At 40.4% G+C, this 20,461-nt stretch overlaps 1 protein-coding gene across 36 annotated transcripts in view; it reads right to left on the bottom strand.

The window, feature by feature from the left end:
* The window catches only part of LOC129619891 (uncharacterized), a 684,565-nt gene extending 671,709 nt beyond the window's left edge, over window positions 1–12,856 (bottom strand). For 4 of the 36 annotated variants that reach the window (XR_008698265.1, XR_008698263.1, XR_008698266.1 and 1 more), the window contains exon 1: window positions 12,439–12,849. The gene's annotated coding sequence lies outside the window, so the exon portion shown is untranslated. Of the gene's footprint in view, window positions 1–12,438 lie in introns of all 36 variants that reach the window. The other 32 variants (XM_055535362.1, XM_055535366.1, XM_055535365.1 and 29 more) reach the window with 19 other exon arrangements.
* Between the last annotated feature and the right edge of the window lie 7,605 nt (window positions 12,857–20,461).

Below are 20,461 nucleotides of genomic sequence, written 5' to 3'. Positions count from 1 at the left end.
AACTTACCTTTGAACACAGTATCTAGCACAGTGCCTGGGATTCAGCGTGTTTGATGAGTGAACTTAAAGAGGTAAACTACTGCATGTATGTGTATGTGGACTTAGTCATGTCTGCCTCTTTGCAACACTTCAGACTATAGCCTGCCAGGCTCCTCTGTCCATGGAATTTTTCAGGCAAGAATACTGGAGTGGATTGCCATTTTCCTCCTCCAGGGGATCTTCCCAATCCACGGATTGAACACATGCCTCATGTGTCTCCGGCAATGCAGATGGATTCTTTATCCACTGGGCCATCGGGGAAGCCCTACATTACTGTACCTTTTGTTAAAGTTCCTGTGAGTAAATCCAACAAGTTTGCTCATAGTAAGTCTAAGGATATTTAAAGTAGAAATTATGAACAAGGTGATATCATTCAAAAATTATAGATTCAGAAAAAAATCTCAACATCCAAATTAAAATTCAAAGTATATTTTATAATAGAGACAAAAGGTGATAAGAAAAAAACAAATTCATCTCTGGTCACACCAGACTTCTTATAGTTCCCCAAAAGTACCAAGCCATCTGAAACTTTGCTTCCACTCTGTCGTTTTTTGTTGTTTTTTTAAGCTATCTTTTCCTCTCATTTCTGCTTCTCCTAATATTTCAGCATTGAGGTAGGAGTGGGGGTGCGGAGTGAGAAGGAAAAATGATTAGTTCTGTTGGAAGGATTATGAATAGCCTTCTAGCACACAGGTCAGTCCCGAAAAGAACCATTTTCTACTAGTTCCTATTCTCCTCTGGGCAGTGCGATCACCAGCCATCCTTTAAAAAGCCAAAAAGGAGAAGACTAGAGAGCGCATGACAAACATTCCAGATCACACAATCTTCTCCAAGACGTGCCTCCTACAACTTTCTTGAGGTGTGTGTGGAAAGGAGTAGGAGGGTGTATAAAAAGTTTTTACAACACTGGAAAATTAGTTCAGTGGGGTAATAGAGGCTTTTTCTTCTCTCTTCCAGATTCCTGTGTGCCCAAGTATAGTCTCTAGTCCATATCCATTCTATACATACTAGCTAGCTTTCTTTCTCAAAATTCTTATCACATGTGATATATTTGATATTTGTCTTCTCCTACAAGAATGTCAACTTCCTAAGAACAAGGGCATGATCTGTTTTGTTGACCTTGCAAAGATGTGCTCAATAACTATTGTTAAATAAATACATTACAGAATACTGTAGTATGGCTTCTAGGATAAACTTTCTTTTTTGGAAATTGCAAAATTACCTGTTCATTCTGATCTGTCAACTGCCTGCTTATCTAGTCTCAATTTCTTACCTAAGATTCAACATCCTACATATTCTTACCCACTGCTCTTTTCTACAATATTGCTTTGTCCATTCAGGACCCTTATTGCTTTTTGCACAAAGTCATTAATTTTTGTATGTGTAGATTATAGAGACAGAAATAAGTTGAGTTCTATGAACACATCAATATGCTTTGAAATATTCTGGCTGCCTGCTTTCCTGGCTGACCATGAGCAGCTAATATCCCTGGCTAAATCCTACTGCACTCTCATTGTTCAGAGTTCTCATTGTGCAAGTTTGTGCTTTCTGCTAAAGACACCATTTGCTGCCTGGTACTTTCTCTCTGAGCTTCTTGGTAAAAGAGGATTATGTAGAATTTCTCTATTAACCTCTTCTGCCCACCCCCAGACATGGCAAAACTTGGAGCTATGACGTTTCCTTATAACAGAACATCCCTCCAAGTACTCTAACAAAGATAGGAGTCTAGCTTGAATATTTCACACAATTTCACCAAATCTTTTATAGATTATGAAAGCATGCCATATAAAATTAGTTTTAATATTTTGATATAAACAAACCTGCATAGAACTTACACTTATTTAATAGCAAAATTTGTGACTCTATAAAACAGGTCTTCATTGTGTTCAAAATTGTCTACAAACATTTACAAAACGGGGCATTTTTAAGCCATAAGTTTAATTTAACTCACTTTTATAATACAAAAAATGACTTTCAAAAAATAATGTATATATAAATGAAATTGAATCCTTATATTATGTGAGGGACTGTCTCACAGTACTGAATACTAAAAAAGGTTATCAGAGTCAAACACTAAAAACAGAAAAGAAAAAATTAAATGTATTGAAAGAGTTAAATAGTTCAAGCAATGTTAAATGAACATTCCATTAAGAACATCTACCTCTAAAAGTGAATTCATTTTTGGCCCTTTAATTGCACCTCATTCACTCTATGCATGAACAACCTTTGTTGTTCAGTCGCTAAGTCATGTCTGACTCTGCAACCCCATGGACAGCAGCATGCCAAGCTCCACTAATCTCCTGTAGTTGGCTCAAATTCACATCCATTGAGTTGCTAATGCTATCTAACCATCACATCTTAGGCTACCCTCTTCTCCTTTTGCCTTCAATCTAAACAACTAAGCAGTTTTCCCCTGTGACCTGTCTTTGTGGAAAAAAAAAAAAAAATCCTCCCCAAAAGTCTTCTTCACACAGTCTAGAAAACACATGTCATCCAGCTAAAGCACTGGCTGCTGAAACGTACAAGTGACTTTTGCTATGAGTCCTGTCTTCTCTCAAAACACTAATCTTGAGGAAGAAATGGCTGTTCCTCTGGCAAAGGCCTGTGTATGGATCATGCTGCCAACATGACTGGGAGAGACTGTGCAGTTGTGACTAGAGCAGAGGAGGCGCTCACATGTGGTGTCACCCCCGGGCTTCTGTTAGGCATGGTCTTTGTCACCTCCAAGTTAACCAGTTTTATTTCAATTTGGGAGATGACAGACAGGAAGCAGGACCCCTAAATGTTTCATTTTTGTTGAGGTTGATGGCAGAAGCATCTGGCTGTCAGAGTCATCAGAGAAAGTTGTTCAGTTGCCCAGTCATGTCCTACTGTTTGCGACACCATGGACTGCAGCATGCCAGGCTTCCCTGTCCATCACTAACTCCTGGAGCTTGCTTAAACTCATGTCTATGGAATTGGTGATGCCATCCAACCATCTCATCCTCTGTTGTCCCCTTCTCTGCCTGCCTTCAATCTTTCCCAGCATCAGGGTCTTAACTAAGGAGTCAGTTCTTCACATCAGGTGGCCAAAGTATTGGAGCTTCAGCTTCAGCATCAGTCCTTCTAATGAATATTCAGGACTGATTTCCTTTCTAATCAAAACCCCATACCCACCAGAGATGCTCAGATGGCTCAAACAAAACCTTGTGCACACTAGGACCCAGAGACCCCACAGAGACTGAGCCAGACCTGACTTTGAGCATTTGAGTGTCTCCTGTGGAGGCACGGGTCAGCAGTGGCCTGCCACAGAGACAGGGGCTCTGGCTGCAGCAGACCTGGGAGGCTTGCCTTGTGACATACATCCTCCTAGAGGAGATCACCATTAGCCCTACAATAGAGCCAGCAAGCAGATGACTCACAGACTGGAAAACATTTATACCAAAGAATTTCTCGCATTGTTATGAAAGTTGTAGGGCCCACAGCAGATTTCCCAACCTGGGGATCCCGCAAAGGGACTGAGGACCCCCAGGGAATTTGACTTTGGATGCCAGTGGGATTTGATTAAAAACCTTCCACAGGACTGGGGAAACAGACTCTTGGAGAGCACACCAAGACCTTGTGCACACCAGGATCCAGGAGAAAAGAGCAGTGACCCCACAACAGACTGAACCAGACTTGCCTGTGAGTGTCCAGGAGTCTCTGGTGGAGGCGTGAGTTGAGAGTGGACTGCCGCGGGGTCAGGGGCACCGAGCACAACAGTGATAGTATGAGTCCTTCTGAAGGAGGTCACCATTACAGCTATTACCCCTACCGTAGTTTAGCCTCAGGCCAAACAACAGGAAGGGAACATAGCCCCAACCATCAGCAGAAAATTGGATTAAAGATTTACTGAGCATGGTCCCATCCATCATAATGAGACCCAGGTTTCCCCCCAGCCAGTCCCTCCCATTAAGGATCTTCCACAAGCCTCTTGTCCTTATCCATCAGAGGGCAGACAGAATGAAAACCACAGGCACAGAAAACTAACCAAACTGGTCACATGGATCACAGCCTTGTCTAACTCAAGGAAACTATGAGCCATGCAATGTAGGGCCATCCAAGACAGACGGGTCATGTTGGAGAGTTCTGACAAAACGTGGCCCACTGAAGAAGGGAATGGCAAACCACTTCAGTATTCTTGCCTTGAAAACGCCATGAACAGTATGAAAAGACAAAAAGATATCAGAAAAAGTTAACTCAGTCCTTTCACACCTAGCTTGAGTGTGTGTGCCCAGGCCCTAAGACAGGAAGCATGGGACTTCATTACTGAACTCCTCAGTGTGCCTGGAATATCTTTCCTTAGAGAGACAGTCTCCAAATCTGACTATCTCTCCTGGGGATTCTGGGAGGTACTTAGTGCCCAGTAAGAAATTTCATCTCTGCCTGATCCAACCGGAACGGGCTCTATTGAAACAGAGGTTCCCTCATGGTATACTCAGCTTCTCAACTTTCTTTTTCTTAGTATCCCCCTCTTTCCCACTTCATAAGCTACTACCTTCCCATTCAATTAGGTTCAAAAGCATACAAATTTGCTATAACACTCTCTGTTCTACAAAAACAATAAAGGAAAAGAAATCTTTCTCTTGATCTCAAGCCTATCCCAGCTAACATGCCTTCTGTTCCCTCCTCTGAGTATAATTTTTGAAAGAACCACCTTCACTTCTGAATGTATTTTCAGCCCACTCTCACCTGGCTGCCAGCTCTGCGCATCACTGGCACTGCTCTGTGCAAGGCTGCTTATGGTTTGGTGTTGAACTCAGTGAAAGGCCCTGACATTCAGTTTCTCAAAACTGCATCCACTTAGATCTTTTTTTTTTCCTTGAAATTCTCTGCTCTCTGGGCTTCTGTGACCACATTCTCCTGATTTCATGCATCTTGTCTTCTTGTCCCCTCATCCTAAATGGCCTCCATCCATTCACATAGCATTAAATCCCACTTTTACATTGACAATGCCCAGATTCCCATATTCAGATCTCAAATACAATAGCCTAGGCAAGGCAAAACTTGTATCTAAAATAGATACTTGACTTTTCTCAGGTTATGAGTTAGCTATCAAAACATGCTTAGACCAAGTCATTCCTCTGCTTAAAATCACCTATTTAATACAGGGTAAAGTTCAAACTGGAGAAGGCAATGGCACCCCACTCCAGTACTCTTGCCTGGAAAATCCCATGGGCGTTGGAGCCTGGTGGGTTGCAGTCCAACCCAGCACCTGCCTCTCTTTTGGGTTCACCTGTGCTCCATATCAGCATTCCCCAACCACAGCAAGTTCCTTTCAGCTTTCTGGGCATATCAGGACTTTTCATATTAAGGGTCGGTGAAAAAGTTCATTCAGGTTTTTCCATAACATCCTATGAAAAATCCAAACCAACTTTCTGGCCAGCCCAATACTTGCAACCTTTACACAGGCTGTGGGTGTGCCAAGATATACCTTCCCTCCTGCTCTTTGAAGGACTTCTTCCTTCTTGGCCAAATGGAAACATCAATTCTTCAAAGAGGTCATCCCTGATCGCATAAGATATTGTTTCATTGGAAGCACACCAAACAACTCACTTCCACTGCTTTGGTGAAAATGAAAAGTGAAAGTTACTCAGTTGTATCCAACTCTTTGCAACCCCATGGACTATACAGTCCATGGAATTTTCCAGTCCAGAATACTAGAGTGGGTAGCCTTTCCCTTCTCCATGGGATCTTCCTGACCTAGGGATCAAACCCAGGTCTCCCACATTGCAGGAGGGTTCTTTACCAGCTGAGCTACCAGGTAAGCCCTACTGTTTTGGTACACAGCTGGTTTGGGAATTGAAGACTATTCCTTACTAAATATAGCCCCAAAGTTAATAAATATCTTTTTTTGTACCTGGCCATTTCTTTCTCTCTCTTTCCTGGTCTTTCTCTCCCCTCTCTACCTAGACTGTCCTGCTTATCAAAATCTGTTCTCAGAGCAAACACATATACTCAGTGTTATGGTTTATTTCTTTCCTTTAAAAAAATGTTTAGAGCTTTTTCTCCAATTGTGTTATCAAACATGCCCTCCCATATAAGAGGAGCAGTAGGGAGGAGTACTGTTTAACCCCCAGGCCCTTCCTACCACAAAGGAAAGCACCCTATTAGGATTTCTCTTACTTCCCTTCCCATTGTGCTACATTGTGACATAAAATGTCACATAAATGTCTAGACATAAAATGTCTAGATTTCTGTAAAGTAAGTTATATCATTTTCACCACGTTACCACAGTTTTCCGGAGCATTCAATGGAAATTATTCTCGAGCATACTTTCTAAATCCAGCCATGAGGCAAGAAGTTAGTGAATGTGCAAAAACATTATCTGCTCACAAATATGAGAACCAACCCTGCCCACACTCACCTCCAGAGTACAGTGTAACATGTGAGGGGCATCTCACATTAGAAGCAGAAAAGCAGTTTGTACAAACCAAGCTAGGCACTAAGGCAAGAACAATGTATCACTAGTGACCCAGAGAGTTTTCATTGATCTGACATTATGAATTTTTTCCTTTTTGTCAGACAAGGAACCATCAAATAGTAGTAGGCAACAATGAAGGTAAAGTTTGATTATAATTTCATTAAATTCTAAAACCAATAATATTACTTTAAGTCTGAGTATCCAAGCAATAACCCAAGATCATAAATCAATATGGAAAGGATTTAATTTATATAAACTGAAGCAACAGCAACTTTTTAAACACATGAATACCAGCTGCCTGTTCTTAGTAAAGCAATACCTGAACGATTCCCATTGTCCTTAAAATGTGAATTTCATACATTGCCAACAAAACAGCAAATGATATTTATTCAAATCTATAAAACGTCACCGTGAATGAATTCTTTCATATTACACCTTATTCCTGCCCCTGACAAGTGAGTTGCACTACCAGGTAGCACAAGCAACAATTCTCCCGAGACAGCAGTGCGCTGGAATTGCATCCCGCAATAGCTTTAATTAAGCCATCAGAATCTACTTCAGGGCTACTCGTATGCTATTTCTTGAGACCAGCTTTGCAGAGAAAAATCCCATTTACTAGTAAAATGATTCTTTTGCTTAAAGAGTGAGAAATTTTCTTTCAAAAGAGACACACTGGACAATCAGAGTCCAGTAATGGGCTTAGCCACTTGCCTACCCAGTTGTTGTGAAGAAATTTCTTCCCTGCTTGCTCTCTGCTGCTCCCCAACTCCTCCCACCCCACCTACCTCCTGAAGGAGCCCACGTGAGGCCAGCTTCCTACACCGTGCAGCCACACAGCTCTGATGGCAGCAGCCTGCCACAGGGGACTGCACACAGTAGGCACCAAGTCTTATGGCTTCTGCTACCAAATTATAGTAAACACTAGAGTCACACAGTGAGCAGCAGAGAGACAGTTTTAGAGATGTCATTCCAACAAGAGCCATGTCAAAGCTGTTGGATTCCAGGACGCTTGCAGTGAAATTGGTTGTCCTCTAAGTGGTTCCTTCTAAAAACGTAATTGGTTTGTTCTGGGTTCAGAAAGGCACGGGAAGGAGAACACGATTTCCATCCCCTACTGCTGCCACAGACTCCAGTACAAGGCCAGTAAAACAATAGAGTCGTCGTCTTTTATCGCAGCGCCAGATACATTTTCTCTCCTTGGCTTCCAGACAGAATTCATTTATTATAATTATCTTCTGAGCTGGCAGTGGCCACTATCTAAAACTTTACACGAGCTCCAGTGAAAACCTATGGAGTTGCCGCCCACGTTAGGCTAGAGGGGGGCTGGCCCTCCCCTCCATGCTGCCAAGCCATTTCACTCACACAGAGGCAAGTACATACGCGACGCATAAGCACAGTGGGAAAGGAATCGCGTTGGAAACCAGTATACTGCAAAGCACATGTGAAATTTCCCTTTGGCATGAAACCTAAGTTGACACATTAAACCTGAAGAAAGAATTGTATAGTAAGTCAATACTGTGCCACGAACCTGGGTCGTTACCCACAAGTGTTATTGGCAACATACGATTTAATTATTGTAAATTATTAACTATATGAAATTCATGGAAACTTAAATATTTATATTGAGAACCCTCTCATCATCTATAGTACCATCTGTAACAATTTGTTGCTTCCAGTAACATTTTCCCTCCTTCTGCCTAAATAGATTCACATTTCCTTCTTCCTTACTCTTTGATTTAAATCTTGAAGTAGTATTTAATTGTATGCTCAGATGTATTGAAAACAATATTGTTTTAAACATAATTTTTATAACAATAATTTTATAAGAAAAATAATATGGGAGAGCCTTGAATTCACTTATATACACAATTTTTGTGTTCAGGACATTAAAATTGAGCAAGTTTCACATATTTCTTTCAAAATGTGGAGTCTCTCTGTGTATAAAGTGCCTTCATGAACTATGGAAACCCAGACTTTAAATGGTTTTGTCTTCATTTAACTTTTACCCACACACATTGTTTTAAATTAAACAGGAAAATGTCTGTAAGGTCATGCATACTCCTCACAAAGTGATAATTTTATTAAACTACATCTTTTAATTGTCAAAGGTCATGCGACTAGTAACTGGAGGATCCTGAGCCCGAAGTATCTCTTAGCTATAATCAATAATGTTTTCTTTCCCCAAAGTGTCCTGAATTAGCAGTGGTTCATCATTTTTCACATACATTAAGAAAGGCAAACCTTAATTTAAATCTCTCCCCTGACACACTGTCTTCTGGATTTTCTAACTGATGAGACAGTAGCTGAAATGGATGTCAAGATGTCTATGCTACGCAACAAAAGATAAGGAAATGGAGGCAACAGAGAAATCATCACAGCGGCGTGTGGAGGGAAGAACACTCCAGTCTTGAGATGGTTATATACCTGTCACCTGCAACACACTGCAACCCACCTGTGCCGGCCAGGAGGTAGCAGAAGAGCCACTTAAGGGAGTTGTGGTCAAACAGGGCAGCCAGTGCCCCACAGGAGTTACCCAAGGAGCCTAGAAGAGAATCTGGCTTTCCTCTGCCAGTGAAAGATTGCAGAAGTTAGCTGAGAGAAAGAGGCTTACTAATAAGCTGGAAAACCCGATGGATCTTGTGGTTGCCACAAAGGGATGCCAAGGAAGAGGCAGCTAGTAGTCCCTGTGAATAGGGAATGGGAGGGAACCCTGACTTCCCTGTGGATGCCAGCTATGGAGGACTGGCTATACTCCAGGCCCAAATATATCAATGTCCACATTAGAGATACAACATGCACAAAATCCAGGGACCAGATAGTTTTGTAATATAAAGGTGGCATCAGGGAGGCTAATTTCAGGAAGGAGGACAGAGAAAATTCCGAACTGATAGAATATACCAGTAACATACTTTTTAATTTTTGTGGCCATCAGGCAAAATAGAGAATAAAGTTGTGATAGATGAATAAATTTGCAAGAAGTACCCCTCAGTACATGAAATTTTGTAACAGCTACACAAGGGGGAAAGCAGTTAATTTCCTTTAAAAAAAAAATGAAAGAACATTTTTCTCCTTTGAATTTTAAGTTGGAAGCATTTCATCTTGAATGTGAAGGATGACAATGCTTATTCTTAAAGGAACCATAACTCAGAATTTTGTAAAACATACTATTTCCACATGCCTTCACTTAAATCATAATTTTTCACTCTGAGGAAATGGCCAGGTTTCTAACTTTCTCCTATAGACCAATTTTTAAGCAGTGCCTCATTTCAGTGGTTAGACCTCTAAGTCACATGAAAACTTTCTTGTTCGTCAAGTTTCCCATGAAGATCAACGTTCTCCTGTCGGCATGTGAAAGCAGGAAGGAATATGCCACCCAATACTGCAACATGCCTCCCTCAGCCTTCAGTTCAGTTCAGTCACTCAGTCGTGTCCACCTCTTTGCGACCCTGTGGACTGTAGCACACCAGGCTTCCCTGTCCATCGCTAACTCCCAGCTTACTCAAACTCTTTTCCATCAAGTCAGTGATGCCATCCAACCATCTCATCCTCTATCATCCCCTTCTCCTCCTGCCTTCAATCTTTCCAAGCATTAGGGTCTTTTCCAATGAGTCGGTTGTTTGCATCAGGTAGCCAAAGTATCAGCCTTACAAACTAATATTTTAAAATAAATAAATATATATTTTTTAAGTGAAAATGGAAGTTTGGGGAAATGGAACTCATCCATAGATAATAAAGTACAAAATATGACAGTGACACATAAGTCATGATTCTTTATTTTTTCCTGCCAAAGTGTAAACCCTATAGATATTTTCAAGAGAAAACAAAAATTGGCATCAACCCATGATTGCCATCTTGTGGAGAGTTCCAGCACTACTAACGTGTTAGGATTTCTGTCCCTCAGGTATTTTAATAAAAATGGCTCCAGAGATTCCTCAGGCACTCCTTCCATTATTTAATAATCTTTGCTGCAAATAAGCTCTGCCTCCTAGCTGACCTAAATCCCCAGGGTTATCTCCTGTAGATGCACTGGAGAGCTGCCGCCGTTGATTGAGCTGTAATGTTTTACATACTCAGCCAAGTTATTAAATCATGCCTGTGACTTGACTTTTCCAGGTTAAAAAGTTCCACGTTAGTTGACATTTCCACCAAATTCCTATGTTCCGTCTCTTATTAGGTTTTCAAACTTCTGAAAACTTGGTCTATGTGTTGTGGGTTTGGGTCACTTCTGTATTTCCTCACTCACTCTATATGCAGGTTTTAAAGCAGTTTAAAGTGGGGGAAGGACTGGGGCTCAGAGTTTACAGGTATAATCACTTCTGAAGGAACACTCAGAATCCCAGGAGAGCCATTAAACTCCAGCACCTCAGATCGTCTACCAGGAACCACATCACTATGCTAATGCTTCAGAAGTGTGTGCATATACACAGCACACAAAATTGACCAAATCACTCCACTCTACATGCATCACAAAAATTGATAATTTCCCCTTTCACTTGAACTGATCGCTTCAGTTCAGTCGTGTCTGACTCTTTGCAACCCCATGGGCTGCAGCATGCCAGGCTTCCCTGTCCATCACCAGCTCCTGGAGCTTACTCAAACTCATGTCCATTGAGTCAGTGATGCCATCCAACCATCTCATCCTCTGTTGTCCACTTCTCCTGCTGCCTTCAATCTTTCCCAGCATCAGGGTCTATTCCAATGAGTCGGTTCTTTGCATCAGGCAGCCAAAGTATTGGAGTTTCAGCTTCATCATCAGTCCTTCCAATGAATATTCAGGACTGATCTCCTTTAGGATGGACTGGTTGGATCTCCTTGCAGTCCAAGGAACTCCCAAGAGTTTACTCCAACACCACAGTTCAAAAGCATCAATTCTTCAGCGCTCAGCTTTCTTTATAGTCCAACTCTCACATTCATACATGACTACTGGAAAAACCATAGCGTTGACTAGACAGACCTTTTCCAACACATTTTATAATCTTGAGTTTGTCTTACGACCAGAGTTGTTAAAGAGTTTATTACATTAAAGAATTTATTACATCAGCAGTCCCCAACCTCCAGGCCTCAGACCTGGAGCTCCTGTCAGATCTGCAGTGACATTATATTCAAGTGCACAATAAATGAAATGAGCTTGAATCATCCCAAAACCACCCCCACCTCAGTCCATGGAAAAATTGTCTTCCACAAAACTGGTCCCTGCTGCCAAAAAGGTTGGAGATCATGGTATTATTAATACATTCTCCACAGTCAGCCAGAGAAACCTATCAGCTGCACTTTAAAATTAAATATGACTATTTTTCACCAGTCCAAACCAAAACTAAGTCCAAACCAACATCATCTCTTGCTCAGACAGTTACAGTAGCCTTCTAGCTGATACCCCTGATACTACCCCTACCTTCCTGCAGTGTGCTCTCAACACAGAAGCCAGAGTGATTCTGCTAACACACAGGGCAAATCACAGCACCCTGTCCCTTCCTCACAATGCTCTCATGACTCCTGCCACTTAGAATAAATGCCGGAGTCTTTGCTATGACCAGCATGGCACTCAGAAAGCAGCTGCCACACTGTCTACCTCATCCCCTCCACTCTTTCCTGAATTCACTCTGGCCAAACTATACCAGCCTCCCTGCTACTCCTCACACTCTCAAACCTACTGCCAGCTCAGGGCTTTTCCTCTTACTGTTCCCGCTCCAGGAAATACTCTTTGCCCCCAGTAGTAGCCACATGGCTCACTCCCTCAAGACCTTCAAGTCTTTTCTCAAAAAATTACCTTCTCAGGAAAGCCTTCCCTTCCATTCAATATCTTCCTTTCTTGTTTTGTTTTACTCCTTAGTATTTCATAATTTACTAGCAAATATTTTGCTTGTTTTTCTTGTTTATTGTCTGTGCTAGTTTTGAATTGTTAGCATAACAAATTACCACAAACTTAATAACTTAAAAACAACAGAAATTTATCTTACAGTTCTGTAGTCCAATGGGCCTCTTTGCTCCAGGTCTTGTGAGGCTGAAATCAAAGCGTTAGCTGACTGGGCTCTTAGCAAGAGACTCTAGAATTTGCTTCCAAATTCATTAAAGTTACTTGCAGAATTCAGTTCAATGTGGTTGTGAGACTGAGGCCCCCATTTCTTTTTTTGACTGTCAGCCTCAGCTTCCAAAAGCTGTCTGCATTCTTAGTCCTCTTCCTCACACTGAAAGGCTCAGGCAGAAGATCTAGTCCTTATCCTGCTTTGAATCTCTTTACCCTTTGGCCTCATCCCTCCTTAGGTCTTCTTCTTCCAAGTCTCTTTTCACCCCAGCTGAAGGAAATTCTCTGATTCTCAAGGCTCAAGTGATTAGATAGGGCCCAACTGGGTTATCTAGGAAAATAATCGGGAAACTCTCCCTATTTTAAGGCCTTTACCCTTAATTAAGGGGCTTCCCTTAATTAGTGAACTGAACTGAACTGAATGCAGGAGAAGTGGGTTCAATCCTTGGGTTGGAAAGATCCCCTGGAGAAGGAAATGGCAACCCACTCCAGTATTCTTACCTGGGAAATTCCATGGACAGAGGAGCCTGGTGGGCTACAGTCCATTGGGTCGTGAAAAGGTCAGACACAACTGAGCAATTAAAACAACAACAACAACCCTTAATTACAATGGCAGAGTCCCTCCACAGCAGTATCTAAATTAGAGTTTGATTGCGTTAGGTGATGGGAATCTTGGGGAACCACCTTTAAAATTCTTCCTACCACATAGTCAGACTACCCCCGTGTAATATAAATCATATGAGAGCAGGAATGTTTGAGTTTTGTGTAGTGCTGTATCTCCAGAATTTAAAAACAGTGCCTGGGACAAAGGAGACGGACGATAAAAATAATAAATGTTGGACAAATGTATCTGGTCCCAGGGATCTTAAAATGAAGTTGTGAATTCTACATAGTGATCCATGCAAAACATGCAATGTTCATGCATGAGCACTTTTTTTTTTTTCTGACAATTGGGCCCATACTTTTTATAAAATTCTTAAAATGGCTATACCTCCCAATGTGGCTGGGATAATTCTCATTTATGCTGCCTCTTTGCTCAGAATAATTATTCATTATTCTCTCAAAGTGTTCAAGTTTATATGATAAATTATATGATTATCCTAGATTCTAAAAAGTGTTCATGGCCCAACCAAAGTTCAAACTCCACATCTCTTCAAGCTTTTATGCAGTGTACTGTAACTTACAAACAGAAATCTTTTATTTTTTCTCACAAAATACACATTTTCTCCTTTGAAAACACATGTGAACAAGGACTTTTACAATTAAGACTATCTCACCAAAAGACCATGCTGCCTCAGATTATAGATATGAGAAAAGGCAGTGGGTATGAAAACAAGTAAATGACACTGAGATTTTGGCTGTACCGCCTTAGATGGGATCCTGTGTTCCATCCATTCAGTGACATAACATTCAGTAAGATATCAGAGCACTCTTTGCACCTAATGTTACTGAGAAATACTACACCAGAGAATTATTGGTTTAAGAGAGATTTATACTATTAAGACTTCAATCATTTTAACTGTGTTTATGCCTTGGATATAATAATCCTGATAAAAGTGCAGAATATTTAGTAACTATAATTGAAAGCTGAATACCTGGAAAATATTTCAGTTGTCTCAAAGCCTTTCCTATATTTCTAATACAGTTGTGTATCGGGAAATATTAACTTCATTAGAAAATCTGGTGGGTATTCCTTTTTTACTCATTTTTCTTCATTTTCTACTTTTATGAAAAATTGGGGGTTTTAATTACTTACTCTTGGAGAAATTTGATCATGGCCTTACTGCCTGATCAACAACAACATCTGTAAATTTAAGGGCAAAAGATGGCTTCTGTTGAGAAAATTGGTGATCTGACTAAATGATTAAGGAGTTAAGGGACTTTGAATGATTTTATAAATTTGCCTTCCCTCCACCACCACCACCACCATCCATCTCCCTCACACCCACCCCTGCCCGGGCATCCCAGGTGGCTCATCCACCTGTAACGCAGGAGACCCACATTTGATCCATGGGTCAGGTAAAAGCCCTGGAGAAGGCAATGGCTACCAGCCCCAGTGTTCTTGCCTGGAGAATTCCATGGACAGAGGAGGCTGGCAGGCTATAGTCCATGCAGTCACAAAAATCAGACACGACTGAGCGATTAACACTTCCACTTCATCTCACTTTCAAGCTCATTACCTGAACCTGGCCTAACCCAATCTTCTCTCCTTCTCCCTCACCTACACCTACCTGTTTTTTAAAATTGTGGTAAAATACACATAACACAGAAATCTATCATCATAAACATCATTAAATGTACAGTTGTGTGGCATTATGTACATATGTACATTATGTTGAGCTACCATCACCAACACTCAGCCACAGAATTATTTTCATCTTGTAGAACTAAAGTTCTGTGCCCATTTAACAATTGTTCCCCATTCCACCCCACCCACCCACACCTATCTTCTTAAATTTAGTTATTAAAAACCTCTGTTTCTAAAACTCGGAGAAGATTGGTGGATACTTCCAGGATGTAGATCTTTTCCTTCTGAAATGGTCTTTTAAAATAAGCTTAATCTACCACAATCTATTACCATTTCAATCAGAACTATTTTTGTTTCCCAATGTTATATGCTCAACTCAAATTTTTAGGAAGAATAAAAAAAAAAAAAAAACAGAAGAAAACCTATGCCAACTGTTTAATGTAATAATGAAATACAGGAGGGCAGGAATACACGTGAGGCTTAAAGATAAGAAAAATAATTCAAAGTTCTCCAGACAATGTCTGTAAGAAACTCTCTGCCACTCCCAGTTTCTGTTTCTCTCCATGTGTTGCCTTTGTTTTCCTCTACTCTAATGATTGTCCTTGGAGGCATAGGGTCATGTTGTTCCCTTTGGGACATCAGGCATGTCTGGAGACATTTTTGGTTGTTAAAACTGTGGAATGCTACAGGAATCTAATGGGTAGATGTCAAGGAAGCTGTTAAATGTCCTACAATGCCCAGGATAGTCCCCACAAAAAATAATTTTCTGGCTCCAAGTATCAACAGCTCCCACAGTTGAGAAACCCTCAGCTACTCCATCCTACTCCTTCCCTATATTCGGTAACGGAAAATCTTTCAAGTCTTTTGTCTAGTGGTCTCACCATCAAAGAAAAAAATTTCTTCCTAGTTTCAATTTTTATAGCTCTCAAGGATGGATTCTAAATAGATTTATTTGAGTCAGCTGCCAATCAACTGTAGCCAGGAAGGGAGAGGTTTCAGGGAGGGAGGGGCCTGGATGGCCTCTGGAGGCCCCCTTCTTTGTATGGATGCCATTCTTGGAGTGGGAAAATGGCAATGAGCTGGGTAGACATTCCAAATAGTGTGCACCACAAAATCGAACTTTCTTAGAATAACTATACATTAAAAAAAGTCTTAGTGTTTGTTCTTTCTTTAGCACATAATCTAAGGTGGAAAAAAATCTATGACTCGAGTAGTTACCATACTTAGGTGCTTTTCTGTAACCAGCTAAAGTATGTAATCATCTAGTTTTAAGTAGAAATCATTTGCCTAAAACATAAATTAATTCAAGTCATGAGATATGCAAAACAGAGGGGAGAAGCATAGATATTTATAAGGTTCACTTTTGAAATTGGCAAAAATAATGAATCTTTATGTCTGCAGTGATAAAGTTGGACTGCTCTCCTCTTAGTACCTCCATCTTCTGTTAGATTGCTTGCAGATCCACTGAAATTAGATGTCAGTGTAAATTATGGTGCAGGCTGACTTACTAGCCAAGGCTATGAAGGGTAGACACATAAAAACAAGGTGCTATTGAATGTAATTGCTTCTGATCTTAAAATTCTTAAGTGACAAAATTGATGCTGATGTGGTATTTGCATCAAGGAGTCCCTTTAATTGACACTGACTCACTTGGGGACTTTTTTTTTTTCTGAGTGCTTTTATTTTCTTCTTTCTAATTCTTAAATTCTAGAACAGAGAAGTCAGCAACTTATAACTTGGATAGACTAGAGAGGTGAACAATAGTATTCCATTGTAAGTAGAGGAAGTGGAGGGTTTCAAACTTCTTCCATGGCCTGCAGCCTTGTAAAGTCTGAACAGAGAAAATGAATCTGTTCAAAGAGCATTTGGAGATAATACTTGGAAAGAAGTTAGCACTTTCTTGAACCTGGCTAAATTAGGAAGAAAGCCCCATTTGCAAACATTTCCTTCCTTGTCTATTTCAATAAGGAGAAAGATGAAAAAGCATGACCCACGGGGCTCTTGAAGGAAGGAGATGCATGGTTCTGTCTGCTCGTTTAAATACTTAACAAGCCACAGGGAAAAAAGAAGACATCCCATTCCACTGCCCATAACATATGTCAGTAAGTCATAAAAATAAATCATACTGTGGAATGCTTGTGAACACTGCTCAGCCTCCTGTGAGATATCATCGCTTGTTCTTGAGCCAAAAAAGCAAACAGTCCAACTGCCTGTCTAATATTTGTTCTTCCCCTGCCATGAGAAACTGTTTCCAGAAAACACAGAGGATAATTGCTAATTCTTACACTGCCTTTATGGCAAAGTTATAATTGCCTCTCGAAGTAACAATTTTGTTATCTTATAGAACTTCTTTAAATGAAAGGGGAATATTTCAATATTATGTTTAGGTTTAGCAAAACTATAACTTCTGAAGGACAGGATAAGAAGCTACCTTTTTGCTTTATATGAATCAAATTAACAAGTTTTTCCTGGAGATGAAGGTCTGTAAGGAGTTTAATATTGAGTATTAGGACATTAACTGGATGAAAAAATAGTGAATGAGATTTTCTTCCGTTCTATTATGCTTACATTTGATTAGAACAGCAGAGCAATGTGTTTTCAAATATTTCAAAAAGTATATCTAACTGGTTATTTGGGGAAATAGTTATTTAGTCTGGAGTGTAGTTATCAGAGGCAGAAAATGAATTTTATGTAAGAAATTTGAAATTTCAAAGCAGTTGTTTTACTTCTGGGTCTTTCGAATTCTGTAGCTAGGGATTTTGTACATGTTCCCACTCAAAATATAAGTAGTTCCAGGTGATAAATGTTTACATGATATGTTTCACTGGGTCTCTCCAGTCTGATGAAGGGTAGAGGTGAGAAGAGCAACAAAGAGGCAGGCAGGATAAAGTCAAGTTACACTACAAAAAATACAATATGGTTTGGCTCTAGGACTTATCCATTATTGTCTGACGCGTATCACCCTAACTGCTGCCCCACTTCACTCCTACTTCCAATTATCCCAGCAAACCCAAGGAAAGATCCCATATGCTTAGAAACAAGCCCTCCAGACTATCAAGGGGCATCTGGTTTTTCCTCCTCCCCTGCTCTCACTCTCTTAAGAATATGTGTAAGTTCTATGTTAGCCCAGTCCAGTGCCTGACGTTTCTGACACAGAAGGCACTCCACAGCATCCTAGCTCCACAAGGTACTAAGCCAACAGTTAGATGGACTCTCCAGGGTGTTTCTTGGCCCAAGTCTTGTCTCAACTGCTGCTGCATCATAAACCTCTAATGACGATGAGAGCCCTGACTTCTGTGCAAAGGTTATGCTTTCTGCAGCTTCAAAAGGTACCAGCGATATTCCTCACAGATGGTGGCAACTCCAGTGCTTGCTTGTTCTACTGGACCCAGGTACTTGTCTTGTCAATCTGGGGACTGAATCAATTCTGGAAGTCTGGACCATCAATGTGCCATAGCTGTGCTATGTTCTCCAGAACACCTGAACACACAGAACCACGCTGGGTTCTGCCCACAGATGGAGTGATGTCCCCATGACTCCTGGGTGGTGCTATGTTATGTCTACACCAAACAGAGATGTTTTGTGTTCCCAATATTCTACTTGCCAAGAAGTGGTAAGGAAAGGAATGTAGCAGACTGACATCTCTTTACCCCTCACCACGGAGCCCTGAGCATTAACATTAGAACAAATTTTGAAGCACTGACTCTCCACTGAGAAGTGGGTTTTTCCCATGAAGATCCTTTGTCCCCAGTGCAAGTTGACTTCTAGTGGTTTCTGTGCCAGAACATCATGTTGAAACTCCATGTAGAATGTAACTTATGTTTCATCCATAAGACCTGAAGCAAATGCTCTCTGGTCCACCTTAAATTCCACATTTAAATTTTTAAAAATTATCCTCATTATTATAAGGGTGCAGAAAAACACTAACAGTGAAGGGCTCATAAGAAATGAACTGAAAAGAAAAAAAAAAAAAAAACTAAACAGAAAGGAAGTCTGAAGAATTACATCTTAATACAGGATGAATGGAATTCTGCAATTCTTGAAACCAATTGTGTTTAAACCAATCTCATAATCTCTATCTCTCTCTCTTTTACACACATGCACACACATACAAGCAAACATGTACACACACATACATTTGACTACACTTTTTCTAAGCATGCGTGGTATTTACTTCCTTATTTTTCTTTTTCATTCAAACCATGCTTTTTGTACCTCCAATGATAGAAAAAAAAAAAGAGAAAACCAGCTATGGCTTTTTCCTATTTCTACCTTCCCCTTTTCCCATTCAAATTACACATTTCATTAGTCTCTTTGTAAGGTACAGATACCCTATTAATCTATTAGGGAATAAGATATAAAATTCAAGGTAACCTTCCAAGCCATAGAATAATCACAACAAAAAATTAAAATGTTAAGCATCAAAAATTCCACATACTGAATCACTAAAATTAAGGGAAAGGGGCTGACATCTATTCTGGGAGGGAGGGACCAAACAATGTGAAAATTCACCTGCTTCAAGAATAACTGAAGATAAGTAATTATGTTTTAAAGAGCACGATGTAAATAGAATGGTGTTTGTTTTTCTGGGAAGCTATTTTTTCCCATGATATAGATGCAGGATTAAAGCCTGAAGAGCTTGTGCACAACTCCACATTCTTTCTCTAAAAACACCTGCCTCTGTTTGAGATGCTTAAATCAGGCATGCATTTTGCTACAGAGGATAGTTCAAGCAGGACTGGAAGACTGAGCATTCAGTGACCTCAGATGGGTGCCCTCTTTCTGCAAGGTATAATACAGGTTCTTCAAACTGATAATTGTCACCAGAAGGAATTCATATTAAAACCTTAATCTTGCCCCAAAATCCTCTCCGTAAAAGCCTATAATTTGTGCAACCTGATGTATCTGACAGTCAGGAACAGATGTATTAGACTTGCCTGCTCCTGACACAGAGGACACTCGCCTATTCCACAGTTTTTGTCTCTTACTCTAATGATTAGGGCTATTTCCATCGTCTCCTTCCACTCTTGCCTCTGACATCCTACTGCTGTCGTTTATCTAAAAGCTGAATACTAACAAGGAAACGTGGTTCACGCTGAATTTGAGTTTCTTTGGGGATTTTCACCAACCACAAATGAATCTTTCTCCTTTCTCTCCTTCTCTTCTCCCATTTTTTTAATCTCACCACCTGAGTTACACTCAATTTTCTAACACAGCTTAGTGATTCAGTTATAAAAATGATACAGAAATATAAATAGACAAAGCAATCCCAGGAAGTCCCAATGGCAGCAGACAACCAAGCTCAATGCCAACTGAATTCCAATTGGAACAGTGGCCCCACTATAGAAATTTGAAACAAATCTATAGATTAAAATCCACTCCCAATTACCAATCAGTCACAAAACTATCTTTTTTTTTTTTTCCATAGAGCAACTTGCTGTCTGTCATGGACCTTTGCCAAAGGCCAGACTAAACAAGACTAAACACAAAACTGAAAACATCCCCAATGGGCTTTATATTCAGGTTAGCCATAAGTAAAAGAGGGTTACTCTGTGTTGTTACAGAGGAACCAAGGAATAAGGCTTCAAGACAGGGAGGAGGAAAGAAAGGAGAATGGCAGATAAAGAAAGAAAAATTGCACATTTAACAAACACATGAGCACTGCCTGAAGAAAGTCAGACAGCTCTTTATTAAAAAGAAAGAAAAATTA

This window comes from Bubalus kerabau, chromosome 9 (genome assembly GCF_029407905.1).
Source record: "Bubalus kerabau isolate K-KA32 ecotype Philippines breed swamp buffalo chromosome 9, PCC_UOA_SB_1v2, whole genome shotgun sequence".
In the NCBI taxonomy this organism is placed as follows: domain Eukaryota; kingdom Metazoa; phylum Chordata; class Mammalia; order Artiodactyla; family Bovidae; genus Bubalus; species Bubalus kerabau.
This window is presented reverse-complemented; position numbering and strand designations above follow the sequence as displayed.